Source organism: Acinonyx jubatus, chromosome F2 (genome assembly GCF_027475565.1).
Source record: "Acinonyx jubatus isolate Ajub_Pintada_27869175 chromosome F2, VMU_Ajub_asm_v1.0, whole genome shotgun sequence".
Classification (NCBI taxonomy): domain Eukaryota; kingdom Metazoa; phylum Chordata; class Mammalia; order Carnivora; family Felidae; genus Acinonyx; species Acinonyx jubatus.
The window spans coordinates 53,875,561-53,888,685 of NC_069394.1; positions in this window are offsets into that span (position 1 = coordinate 53,875,561).

A 13,125-nucleotide genomic window follows, 5' to 3' on the forward strand; every position below is an offset into this window, starting at 1 on the left:
ACTCTACTTACCCTGGAGATTATCATGTTTTCTTAAATAATGGGCAAAACATTTTTTATTCAAAAAATTTTTAAATATTTATTGATTTTTCAAGAGAGAGAGAGAGAGACTGTGAGCAGGGGAGGGGCAGAGAGAGAGGGAGACACAGAATCTGAAGCAGGCTTCAGGCTCTGAGCTGTCAGCAGAGAGCCTGACGTGAAGCTCTAACTCACAGACTGCAAGATCATGACCTGAGCCAAAGTCAGACGCTCAACCGACTGAGCCTCCCAGGCCCCCAATGGGCAAAAAATTTTAACAGTGCAGCATCAGCCATGTCTCCATATCTCAAGAGCTTTCTAAAGTGGAACCATGGCTAATGATTAGAATGTGAGAGGGTCCCTCCTCCTTAAAACTTGTCCTTTAGGCCATTCTAAATATTTTTATTTATTTTTGAGAGAGAGTGAGCACAAGTGGTGGAGGGACAGAGAGAGAGGGGGGCAGAAAATCTGAAACAGACTCTGCAGTGACAGCAGAGGGTCCAACACGGGGCTCAAATTCACGAGCCTTGAGCTGTGGGATCATAACCTGAGCTGAAGTCAACTGTTCAGCCCACTGAGCCACCCAGGTGCCTGTCCTTAAGACCATTCTAAATAGTTAGACACAGAACCTAACAGATGAAAAGAAACACCCACCAGAAGAACAATGAGCCCATTAAATATCTGAGTGATAGCCTTCACTTTAACCAGCTTTTCTTCGGTCCCCAAGATAAGAAAAGAGGGTTTCAAACACCTATCCTTTAAGAGAATCCTCCTGTGATTTTGCAGCTAAAGGAGGGGAGTCATTGTGGTAATAAAAGGGTAAAAGCAGTTGGTTTAGAAGTGGTGCCAATAATTCAGCTGCATACTTTTCTACTTCCTTCCCCTGTGCCGCCTCCTTTCAGAGTCTCCGAAAAGGTTCACCACCATTTGCTTCCTGAGCAAGTGCTTCCTGAGCAGGGTCAAAATCCAGGCCATTAGCTGAGCATTCCCTCCCCCACACTACCACCGCCTTCTGTCTTGTGGCCTAACACTGACAATTTGCCTAAAATCCAACTGGAGTCTATGGGTTTTAAGGCAAGCAATTTTTAAATATAAATATCAGATAGTGTAACATGTCAAAAACACTTTTTAAGCAAATCAAGTATGTCATCTTCACTGTGGAATTTATGGTTCTGGAGAGACTTAACCCTTCAGCTTAGTCTCATCAGAGGAAATTCTTTGGAGAGAGTCTTATTAACTGTACCAGGGGACTTGTTTTCATAGGAGGCCAAGGGAGCAGGTGTCTGAGCAGCTGGGGGAAGGAGGTTTCTTGTTCACAGTGTGAACCCTCCATGGTTCATACTCCTCCAGCCCTGGGTTCTGGCCGAATGGTATAAAGATGAATCATCAAAAGGAATATAGGAAAAATAAAGAAGAAATGATAGGGAGGGGACAGAAATTAAATACCTAAAACCAATAATATCTAAAGTGGGACCTAAAAGAGACGAAAAAGACAATAGATTAGATGGTTAGGCTTAACATTTCCAAATTAAGATTTAAGAATTAAAAAAGGAAATATTTTGGAAGGAAATATTCTAATATCTAATAAAGTTTAAGCTAGTCATATCTTTTGACCAAGAAATATACTTATCCTTCAGTAATTCACATAAGTATGTAGAGATAAATATACAAGGATATCCAAAGTATTACTTTTTTTTTAAAGACTTTATTTCTAAGTAATCTCTACACCAACATGGGCTCAAGCTTACAACCCTAAGATCAAGTCTCATGCTCTACCAACTGAGCAGCCAGACACCCTCAAAGTATTACATTTAAAAATTAAAAATTAGACACAACCTAAATTCCTATAAGATTTATTGAGCACCAATGAAGTCCCCTTATAACATCTTCATCTATGCCTGAGATCCCCCCCCCTTCTCACATTTTTAAGCACTTTGCTTCTCATACATCATTCATATTTTCTTCTCAGTTGGACCATTCCCATTATTGTAAAACATGATGTCATTGTCATTTAAACAACAAACAAGGGGCACCTGGGTGGCTCAGTCAATTAAATGTCTGATTTTGGCTCAGGTCATGATCTCATGGTTCCTGGGCCCGGGGCCCCATGTTGGGCTCTCTGCTGACAGCTCAGAGCCCTGGAGCCTGCTTCAGATTCTGCCTTCCTCTCTCTCTGCCCCTCCTCCACTCACACTCTATCTCTGTCTCTATCTCTTTCTCAAAAATAAACATTAAAAAAAAGTAAATAAACAACAAACAAAAAACCAGAACTCTTCCTCACCTTAGTCCTTTTCCATTTGCTCCATCTTTCTCCTTAAACCTGAAAGTGTTTTCTCTCCCACATGTTTCTATTTGCCCACCTTTCCTTTCCTGTGTAACATCCAACTCAAATTTCTATCCCCATCACTCTCTGAAGGTCAAGTTCTCCACTGACCTCCCATCTTTACAAATCTTATAACAATTCTTAGTCCTCATCTTAACTTATCAAAGGAGTTTGACTGGCAGACCTTTATGAGACACATTCCTGTGATTTCTAACAACCCCTCCTTCTTCACCACTTTCCTGTTCTTTTTCTCTTCTCAATGTTGGAAGCCCTTATGTTAGGGCTCTTTTCTAAGCTCTCTCCTCTTCTGTATTTGTATTCTCTTCCAAAATAAACTCACCCTGTCCCATGGCTTTAAATAACATCCATATGTTGATGACTTCTAAATATGTATCTCCAAACCCAATAATCCTCTTATCTCCCCTGGGAAAACTCAACCACCTACTTAAAATTTGTAGTTGGATGTCTGATAGGTCATTCAATCTCAACATATCCAAATCAGAGTTCTTCATTTTCTCCCCTTTTCTCTCTCAAAACCTGAGCTCCCCTAGGCTCTCTCACTTCAGCCAATGTCATCCCCAGTCATCCAAATGTTAAAGATGACACCTGCCAAAAGCCTAGATTCATTATTGATTTCTTTCTCCCTTACTGTCTGTCACCCTTCCTCCATTCAATCCATCAGAAGAACCCATGAGGTCAACACTTACTATTAAGCCTGAATCTGACCACTCCTCATTATATTCCTGGAACCTCAGTGAGTTAGAGCTTTTCTCAGGAATAGATTCCCATCTGGTCACCCTGCTTTTGTTCTTGCTTCCCTATAGTCCAGTCCACTAGCTACTCAGCAGTCAGAGTGATCTTGTAACATGCTAGATAAGTTCATATTACATCCCTGCTTAAAACCTTTTAGGACTTTCTGTTGCACCTAGAATAAATTGTAAACCTCTTACTATGGTGCCTAGTGACCTCTCATACCAGCCACCATTCCCCCTCCTAGCTCCATTCCAACCCCACGTGTTGTCTGGGTTCCTCAAATGAGCCAAGTTTGCTCCCATCCCTGGCACTTAGCACCAGCTCTGGCCTCTACCTGGAATGTTCTTCCCCAGATCATCATACGATCTGATCTTCTTATTACTTGGTTATCTGCTCCAGTTCAAATTCTTGAGATTCTCTTGTGACCAAAGAAGAATAAAACTTCTCCCATTATCTCTGCACTCTCACTAGGTTTTATTTACCTTGTAGAACTTACCATTTATTTATTTGTTTGCTTTCTTTATTCCCCTTCTACTAATGTATATTGAGGTTGAGACATCATCTTTTTTTTTTATTTTACCATAGCATTTTAATTTTTTTAATTTTTTTATATTTTTTATTTTTTTCAACACAATACTTAATTTTATTTTATTTTTTATTTTGCATCCAAATTAGTTAGCATATAGTGAAACAATGATTTCAGGAGTAGATTTCTTAATGCCCCTTACCCATTTAGCCCATCCCCCCTCGCACACCCCCTCCAGTAACCCTCTGTTTGTTCTCCATATTTATGAGTCTCTTATGCTTTGTCCCCCTCCCTGTTTTTACATTATTTTTGTTTCCCTTCCCTTATGTTCATCTGTTTTGTCTCTTAAAGTCCTCATATGAGTGAAGTCATATGATTTTTGTCTTTCTCTGACTGGCTAATTTCATTAGCATAATACCCTCCAGTTCCATCCACATAGTTGCAAATGGCAAGATTTCATTCTTTTTGATTGCCGAGTAATACTCCAGTGTGTGTGTGTGTGTGTGTGTGTGTGTGTGTGTGTGTGTGTGTATACACCACATCTTCTTTATCCATTCATCCATCGATGGACATTTGGGCTCTTTCCATACTTTGGCTATTGTCGATAGTGCTGCTATAAACATGGGGGTGCATGTGTCCCTTCGAAACAGCACACCCGTATCCCTTGGATAAATACCTAGTAGTGCAATTGCTGGGTCGTAGGGTAGTTCTATTTTTAGTTTTTTGAGGAACCTCCATACTTTTTTCCAGAGTGGCTGCACCAGCTTGCATTCCCCCAGAGACATCATCTTTTTCATTGCGGTCTCTCTAGCACCTAGAACAAAGCCTGATACATAATACGTGTTAGTTTGTTTGTTTGTTTTAAGTTTATTTATGTATTTTCAGAGAGACAGAGTGAGCTGAGTGGGAGAGGGGCAGAGAGAGAGAATCCCAAGCAGCCTCTGCACTGTCAGTGCGAACTGTGAGATCGTGACCTGAAACGAAATCAAGAGTTGGTTGTTTAACTGACTGAGCCACCCAGGCATCCTGGTGTTAGTATTTTTTTTTAAGTTTTATTTATTTGTTTGTTTGTTTGTTTGTTTAGTGCAGCAAAGAGAAAGAGGGAGAGAGACAAAACCAAACAGGCTCTGCACTGACAGCTCAGAAGCCAGTGTAGGGCTTGAACTCATGAACTTCAAGATCATGACCTGAGCTGAAACTGAAAGTTGGATGCTCAACCAACAGAGTCACCCAGGTGCCCTGGTGTTCATATTTTTTTGAATGAATGAATGAATGCTCGGAAATTTTTCACATTTTATATTAAACTGAAAGAAAAAGCAAGCTTCAAATTTATATGTACAGTCAAGTCCTAGTAATATTAATACTAATAAATATCTTAGTATATGTTTATATTTGTATGATATATAAAATTTGAATGAATCCATGAGAAAAATTTCAAGATGTATACTTTTATTGGGGCACCTGGCTGGCTCAGTTGTTAAAGCATGTGATTCTTGATCTTGGGATTGTAAGTTCGAGCCCCACGTTGGGTGTAGAGATTACCTAAAAAATAAAATCTTAAAAAAAGTGTGCATTTTTATTGAGATATAATTGACATATAACATTATGTAAGTTTAAGGTATATAATCTGTTGATATGATACATTTATATATTGCAATATGATCACCACCACTGTAGTGTTAGCTGACACCTCTATCACATTGCATAAATATCAGTTCTTTTTTTGTGATGAGAACACTTAAGGTCTAGTCTCTTAGCAACTTTGAAGTATATAACACAGTGTATTGATTATCATCACTATGCTGTGCATGAGATCTCCAGAACTTAATCATCTTCTAATTGCAAGTCTGTACCCTTTGGCCAACATCTCCCCATTCCTCTACCTACCCCACAAGCCCTGGTAACCACCACTCTGCTCTCTGTTTCTACAAGTTCACCTTTTTTTTTAGATTCCACATATAAGTAATATCAGAATATTTGCCTTTCTCTGGTTGACTTATCTCACCTAACATAATGCCCTCAAGGTCATGTTGTCCCAAATAGCAGGATTTCCTTATTTCTCATGGCTGAATAACATGATGCATGTGTGTGTGTGTGTGTGTGTGTATACATATGTATATATATATATATATATATATATATATATACACATATATATAGTGGTATATGATACATATATGTAATACAATGTTATGTATATGTGTATATATGTATAAACTTATATATATTATTATATATGTATAAGCATTATATATGTATAAACATTATATATATTATTATATATATGTATAAGCATTATATATATGTATAAACATTATATATATATATAAACATATATATAAACACATATATATGCATTCTTTACCCATTCATTCATCCATTGATGGACATTTAGGTTGTTAGCCTTTTTTAATATCTTGGCTATTGTGAATAGTGCTACAATAAACACAGAAGTTCAGGCATCTTTTCAGTATCCTGTCTTCATTTCCCATGATATATTCTTAACTGAAAAAAGAGAAAGACTTTAAATGGTGTATAAAGTCAAGTACCATTTCTCTTACTATTAACATCAATAAAGTATCTTTACGTATATACATATACATATAACCAGATCTAGAGAAATATACATCAATTATTAACAATGATTATCCCTGCTGATGGAATTTGGGGAAGTTTGGTTTCTACATTATCTATTTCAGCACAGTTTTAACTTTTTACACTAACCATGAACTTGAATCTCAAAAATGTATATATTAAAAATAAAATCAAATAAACTAGGGATATTTAGAGTGGTAAAGATGCTGAAAGTCAATTAGGTAAAAGATTAAAACAGACATTTAGAGATATAAAATTATGATGAAATTAAAATGTGTGGGTAAAATGTTAAACTCACAGGTGGAGACAGTAAGAACAAAGAAGAGGAGGACTATGCCAGGTAACAGCTCTTCTGAGGGCAGAGGGGGAGCCTCTGAAAAACCCAGGCTTGCTCAAGCCTTTTGCAGAAGGGGCAAGGCCCAGAGCGCTGTGCCTCTCTAACATAACCCACATCAGAAGGTACGGGCCCCTCTCGACTTTGAGGGTGAGAAAAAGGCTCCTGGCTCATAGTTCCACAATTCCAATTCCATGCACATTTGGATAGGCAGAGGGCCCGACAGCAGCCTGTTTCCAGTACACTTTTGCCCCTGCCATATGCCAAGGACCATGTGAGTCTCATTCCTTTCTGTATCCAAAGTCCTTAATCCAGGGCCTGGCACATTATGAACCAATGGGAAGTGCTTGCTGCTGCTTTTGTAAGCTGTGGAGCCTGGATAGTGGCTGAGAGAGAAGGGGCTACACCAACCATGAGAGCTCAGCCTCTGCAGCCTGTGCAACTCACCTGGGGAGCCTTGGAAGCCCTACCCCCAGAAATTCTGACTAAACTGATCTTGGATGGTGTCTAGGCATCAGCATTTGCTTTTCTTTCCTTTTTAAAAATTTTTAATGTTTATTTCTGAGAAAGAGAGAGAGGGCAGAGGAGGGGCAGAGAGAGGGAAACAGAGGATCTGAAGCGGGCTCTGCACTGACAGCAGACTCTGATGTGGGGCTGGAACTCACGAACGATGAGGTCACCACCCGAGCCCAAGTACAACCACTGAGCCATCCAGGAGCCCCTAGGTATCAGCATTTTCAAGTATGTTTTAACTCTTTATTTTGACATAATTTCAAATGTACAGAGAAGTTAGAAAAATTGTATGAAAAGCCCTATATACCCTTCTCCCAGATTTGCCTATTGTTAACATTTTACCACATGTGCCTTATCATTTCTTTTTCTCTACACACCCCCCCCCCCACCACCACACACACACACATGCAGACACACATACACATATTCCTTTTCCCTCTGTATTTAAGTTTTAGGCATGATTCTCATTATCCCATAATACTTTAGTGTGTATTTCCTAAGAAAGCAAAGACTGTAGCCATAGTGTCATCATCAATCAGAAAATTAATAATGATTCAATAGTGCCTCCTAATCCACAGACCCTCATTCAAATTCTGAGTATTATCCCCATAATTTCCTTTATACATCCAGGATCCAGCCTAATGTCAGGTGTTGGATTTAGTTATGATTCTTCTTTAGCTTTGTTCAATAAGTAACTTTCTTAGATCTTCCTTGTCTTTAATTACCCTGTCATTTTTTAGAGTGCCGGGCTGGCTCTGTCGGTAGATCATGTGACTCTTGATCTCTGGGTCATGAGTTTCAGCCCCACGTTGGGTGGAGAGATTACTTACAAATAAATAAACAAATTTAAAACCCATCATTTTTTAAAATGCACGGGCTAGTTAATCATTTAATTATCCATTGGTTTGGGTTAGTCTGATATTTTATCATGGTATCTCTTCTTACCCATGTTTGTAAGAATACCATAGAAGTGACGCTGTGTTTCCCTCATTACATCATATGAAGGGCACGTGATTTGTCTCATTACTGATGATGACAACATTTGTCACTTGGTTAATGTGATGTTTGCCATATTTCTCCACTGTAAAATTAACTAATGAGTACTCTGTGTTCACTGATTAATAAGTAATTGATAGGGATATATTCTAAGACGTTTACTGTAAGGTAGAACTTTCTTTTCTCCCCATTTATTTACATTGTGATGTGTTCATGTTCTCCTAGTTTAGTCTGAAGTTCATTCTTAACTATTAGTATTTGATATTCAGATTGGTTCAGAGTTTGCCAGTGGGAGCCCCTTTCAGCTGACTCCCGTTTCCTGTATCAGCTCTTCCTTACTCTGGCAAAACAAGGTCCTCCAAGCTCACCTTGTATTTACCTTGTGCTGGACCTACATGTCCCAGAAAGACATTTCTCTAAGGAGCACTAATCCCTTTTATCAGAGGAAGATATTAAGAAACCAAGATCTGGATGCTAAGTATTCTCGTTGCCACCAGGATGTCATTCTATCTAGACACCCTCTAAGAAAAGCCTGAGTCTCAATCTGTTTTACTGCTACATTTCTTCATTCTGCTCACAGAAACCCTCAAGATAGCTCTCTGTGCCAAATATTTTCTATTTGTCTCACTCTAACCAGTTTACAGCCTTCTCCACCCTGCTCTCTGCCCAGGAGGTTGAATAGTATGGACTATGATGATCTGTTCTCAGGTCCAATGGCACTGAGGACCTCTGATTGCATTTAGCCAGGGAGAAGTCCCAGTAAGAAAAGAGAAGAGGAAAGCAAAGTCAGAGTATTTATTCCCTTGTCTCCTTCTGTGCAAAGCCTCCTGGAGCTGGCTGTGTCCCTGGACTAGAAGTCCTCATTTTTCTCAGGGCCACTAACTCTACACTGTTGTCTTTTCCCAGTTCCTAGCAACTGTTCCCTCACCCCTTCAGGTGGTGAACCCCAGCTCCTAAATTCATTCCTTTTAAAAAAATTTTTTTAACGTTTATTCATTTTTGAGACAGAGACAGAGCACGAAAGGGGGAAGGTCAGAGAGAGAGGGAGACACAGAATCTGAAACAGGCTCCAGGCTCTGAGCTGTCAACACAGAGCCCGACGCAGGGCTCGAACTCACGGACTGAGAGATCATGACCTGAGCCAAAGTCGAACGCCCAACCAACTGAGCCACCCAGGCGCCCCTCATTCCTTTTTAAATAGACCCTCCTCAGGGCACTTGGGTGGCTTAATCAGCTAAGCGTCCAACTTCCGCACAGGTCATGATCTCCTGGTTCATGGTTTCGAGCCCCACATCAGTCTCTGCACTGTCGGTGCAGAGCCTGCTCGGGTTTCTCTTCCCCTGTCTCTCTGCCCCTTCCCCAATGTGCTTTCTCTCAAAATAAATAAGTTAACTTCAAAAAAAAAAAAAAGAGGAAAAACAAAAACTAAATAAATCAATAGACCCTCCTCAAATTACCTGTGTTCAAATAGCCATCTGTTCATTGTTCGGACTCTGACTCATATCTTTTGGTTAAAAATATGGATGTTCCAAATTGCTCTCCCTTTTTTCCACTGATCCAGGAAAACGAGGCTCTTTGTTTTGTTTTGTTTTTTTCAATATATGAAGTTTATTGTCAAATTGGTTTCCATACAACACCCAGTGCTCATCCCAAAAGGTGCCCTCCTCAATACCCATCACCCACCCTCCCCTCCCTCCCACTCCCCATCAACCCTCAGTTTGTTCTCAGTTTTTAAGAGTCTCTTATGCTTTGGCTCTCTTCCACTCTAACCTCTTTTTTTTTTTTTTTTCCTTCCCTTCTCCCATGGGTTTCTGTTAAGTTTCTCAGGATCCACATATGAGTGAAAACATATGGTGTCTGTCTTTCTCTGTATGGCTTATTTCACTTAGCATAACAGTCTCCAGTTCCATCCACATTGCTACAAAGGGCCATATTTTGTTCTTTCTCATTGCCACGTAGTACTCCATTGTGTATATAAACCACAATTTCTTTATCCATTCATCAGTTGATGGACATTTAGGCTCTTTCCATAATTTGGCTATTGTTGAGAGTGCTGCTATAAACATTGGGGTACAAGTGCCCCTATGCCTCAGTACTCCTGTATCCCTTGGGTAAATTCCTAGCAGTGCTATTGCTGGGTCATAGGGTAGGTCTATTTTTAATTTTTTGAGGAACCTCCACACTGTTTTCCAGAGTGGCTGCACCAATTTGCATTCCCACCAACAGTGCAAGAGGGTTCCCAAAACGAGGCTCTTTGTAAAGCTGCAACTCAGGTAATAAAACCTTCCTTCTCTGGGGTGGGGGTTGAAAACTTTTCCCATAGGGCCAGATAGTATTTTAAGCATTGAGTCTCTTTTACAGTCACTCTACTCTGCCATAGTATCACAAAAGCCGCCACAGACAACAGGCAAACAAAGAGCTTTCTGGAGACATTCAAACAATGCTCCCAACGTATTATCATTCAGTAATGTGATTGCGATAGGATTTTGCCACGTATTCTTCATAAGGTGTACGAGTACATTATTTGTAAGCTCCATTTTACAGATTAGGAAACTGAAAATCATTGATGTTAATAGCTTGCTCTAAATCCCATAATTATGCAGTGGGGTAGTAGCAGTAATCCTCTGATACCAAATTCTTTGCTCCCGCTATCATGCAGTTTCTTCGAACAAGGTATCCTAACGGCAGTGTTATTTTAGAGGGTGATAGGTTAGGGAGTGAGATTTTTGAGGCTAACAGGATTTGAGAGTTTACTGGAAATCATATATATAGGTAGGCTTGATTCTAGACAGGCTGTATTGGGATTGTGTATATTATGACAGTAAGACTCTAAGAAAGGAGAGAGTATGTAGAGGAAGAAGTGTGACGTTTGGGTTGTTTCCCTAAAGGGGTTCTTCTGATACCACAGAGCTGCTGAATCATTTTAAAGGCTATCTCACCTTTAAACCATTGTTTAAAGTTGTGACTGTTAAAGTTATTGTTAACCAGTGCTAGTTATTGTTAACCAGTATGAGTTGGGCTTTCTGTCTTACAACTGAAAACATGCTAATAGACAGCCAGTCAGTGCTTCCTGCTCTCTATTGATTGAGAAGGCAAAAGAGAATATTTAACAACCCTAAAGCTATTGAACGGCCTCATACCACAGGTGTAAGCTTATTTTCTCCTGATTTTGTTTTCTGAAATGTTGTAAGCTTCTCAGGAATAGGTCAAAGTCTTTGCATATTCAGGAAAACTTGTTAAATATTTTAAATTATCCAGATAGTATTTAGCTTGTGATATACTCAAGTACGTATGTTGTCTGAAAACTATTCAAAACGTAGAGTAATAGGAGAGTGTCCAAAATTAAGCATTTTATCATCATCGTCTTTTTTGTGGCTATTGTTTAAATGACAAGGTGCTAACTTTGTTATTTACAAAATTAATTTGGGAAGGAGATGATTGACAACGTTTTTAGTTTGTATGCAAGCAAAACAATGGCGATTCAGCTACAAGAATGCTGTTAACTGTTGCTTTCCAATAAGAAAAACGTGGGCACTCTGGGAAGAAAATATTCCAAATGTTTTTAATACTTTGTGTAGTCTCTGAAGTTCTCTTTGTTCCGTTGGAATGCCTAAGTCAATGAATTCAGTATTGATTTATTTCAAAGGCCCTAAGGCTTGAGGCTTTGAGAGACAATGAAAAGAACAAAAGAAAGATTTTTCATAGACTGCATTATGCCTCTAGGCATAGAAAATGTACAAGTGAAAAGCACATCAGAGACATCTTTGTTCTTTGTTAAAACATGTGGAAAATAACTCTATGGCCAGGGTGGAAAGGTATATTACTGATTAATGAAAGGATTTATAAGTTAACCAGGATTTCTTTCTTTCTTCCTTCCTTCCTTCCTTCCTTCCTTCCTTCCTTCCTTCCTTCCTTTCCTTCCTGCCTTTTTTCTTTCTTCTTTCTTTCTTTCTTTCTTTCTTTCTTTCTTTCTTTCTTGTAAAGATTTTATTTTTAAGTAATCTCTATACCCAGCATGGGGCTCAGACTCACAACCCTGAGATCAAGAGTTGCATGTTTTACAGGCTGAACCAGCCAGGCGCCTCTAAACAGTACTTCTTAATTCCACCCAAGTTAACCTGAACTGCAATATCATGACCACATCGGTTTTCTATTGCATCCTGCATTCAGGTTGCATGCTTTGCCCTGCTCTAATTGCACAGGTCCCAGCTTGCACATACTGGGCTTTTGGTAAATAGTTCATGACTGACTGGCTGGCTGAATTAACGAGAGAGTGCAAACCTAATTTATGTATCTTCCTGATATAAGTTTTACTTTCATACTGCCCAGTTGGACATGTTGAATATTTTGATTCTCTGTCTTCAATTACAAAACAGAAGTACGGAAGTACAATGTAACGCGTTCCAAGAGTGTTTGTTGCTGCTGTTATTTAACACTTTACTTGAAATAATACATCGTCACCTTACCACAAGAAAAATTTTAACATTTATTGAGTTCTTACTGTGTGCCAGGCAATGAGCTTTGTTCTTTACATGAAATGTAAAAATTCATCCTCACAACAGCTTTCTAAGTAGCTAGTATTCTCTTTCTTATTTTACAGATGAGGAAACTAAACTACTGGGTTGCCTCTCGAGTTGTGTAAAATATACATCCTTGCACAAAACATAAGTGAGGACATTAACATTCCTTTTACACTGGTTATTTACCCAAAGAATACAAAAACACTCATTTGAAAAGATACAAACACCCCTATGTTTATGGCAGCATTATTAACAATAGCCAAATTATGGAAGCAGCCCAAGTGTCCATCGATAGATGAAGGATAAAGAAGATGTGGTCTGTGTGTATATACAGTAAAATCTTGGTTCGCAAGCACAATTTGTTCCAGAAACATGCTGGTAATCCAAAGCACTTGTATATCAAAGCAAATTTCAAGAACCATTGGCTCAGTGGTGATCACGTAACATTTGACATCACGTACTACTTGCATTGCACGGCATCACTTGTTTACCAAGTTAAAATTTATTAGAAAATGTTTGCTCATCTTGCAGAACATTTGCAGAACAAG